Genomic DNA, 1,713 nt, shown 5'->3' with positions numbered 1-1,713 from the left:
TGATACTAGTCACGTGACCTCGCTGACGCAACAATATGTATATAGCCAGAAAGGTTAAAAATTTGACCTTATAAAGTAAATGTTAGGATTGAAAATGCAGGGTCAACGAAATTATAATTGGTCAGAAAGTTTGGTCAAAAGTGCAAGTTAAAGCTGTAATGGTCTAGTTACAATAATTCTCTGTCTTAAACTTCCTTTAGGAACAGAGTGCTAAATCTATTGCTCTTGTCAAATGACATTTCTAAAATTTTATATGTACTAATGTACATACTGCCTCTAGAAAATGTACCCCTTTCATCTTTGGATTATTCATTCCTCCTGGCTTCATCAGGTCTTGCTCTTGACTACAATTCGACTGTGCTCTCCACTTTTCTCATAGCATGGCAACAGATCACAGCTACCATGGAACCCAGTCACATTCCTTCCACTACTGTTTGCCTGTTATACAAAACATAGCCCAGGTTCAGTAGAAAAAAATGAAAGATAACACTGCAAACTCTGGTGTCTACACAAGTAACCAAAGTAGATTAACTACCATGCAGGTTCTTACTTGATTTTCTGTTCAGGGAAATTCATTAACAACCAGTATTTCTTTTCTTTTCTGGTTCATTTCAAATATAAGTTCAGCACAGAGAAAGAGAACTACAAAACCATACCACTATGGTGTTACTTCTTGTATACGACTAAACCTGCACAGTCTGCACTTTCATGAGCTTCGACTACACCTCGTACTGAAATAATTTTAAGAAAATATTCAAAAACTTTGTACTTCTCAGAATATTTCAACCTGCATTATTGAAAGTATTCAAGCACAACGAAAAGCACATTGGAGACACAAAACTTACTTTTGGTAAGATACCAGCTACTGTTTGTGAATATTACTTTCTATGGGAAATTTTACCTGCTCAGTGCAAATGAAATATTCCTGGCTATTATTTGCAAAACAACATATCAAACCGGGTTTTCCTGTAATTGTAGCGTGAATCTAGCCATTACTCTTAATTTAACTCTCCCATAAATATTCACTGCCTGTCGAATACTTCAGTCAAAACTTAAACATTCTCACACCAGTATTTATGAAAAAAAAACAAAACAGACCTCATGTATCTTTAAATAATACTTCACATTCCAGTAATTGCAGTTAACTCGTGCGTCAAGCTCGTAAAATCCAGATCAAATCCTTTATTTTTATTCAAATGTTTCTCAAAGATTATGTTCTCAGTAACTTATTCATTTTTGTCACACGACACCAATAAATGATTTTTGTTAAAAACTTTGTACATGTATGCAACACTACACACACACACATATTCTTATCTGTATACATATATCCCAACATTTACCCATCTTCACATACATTAGTGGCTGTTAACAGACTGTCTCCAGCTCATATACCATTACCATAGTAGTAGGCTTTGGTTACTCCCATAACTTATATATATATATTGATGGCTATGGTGCTTTAATGTACTGTTGCATCAGCGAGGTCACGTGACTAGTATCACGCCACTTCTTTCTCGAACTTTCGTGAATTGTCAGGAGATTACTAGATATAGGGTAGTCTGGTATATATAAAATGGTGACAACGTGACGGGACAATGTATGTAGGTAGTGATAATTGAACTGCAGTCAGAGAGTGTGTAATTGAACTCGAGCAATTCTTTGAGAATTATAGCGCGACTTTTAAAATTAAGTGTATCGTAAAGTTGTATT

Source organism: Limulus polyphemus, unplaced genomic scaffold (assembly GCF_000517525.1).
Source record: "Limulus polyphemus unplaced genomic scaffold, Limulus_polyphemus-2.1.2 Scaffold7389, whole genome shotgun sequence".
NCBI classification, from domain to species: Eukaryota; Metazoa; Arthropoda; class Merostomata; order Xiphosura; family Limulidae; genus Limulus; species Limulus polyphemus.
This window is presented reverse-complemented; position numbering follows the sequence as displayed.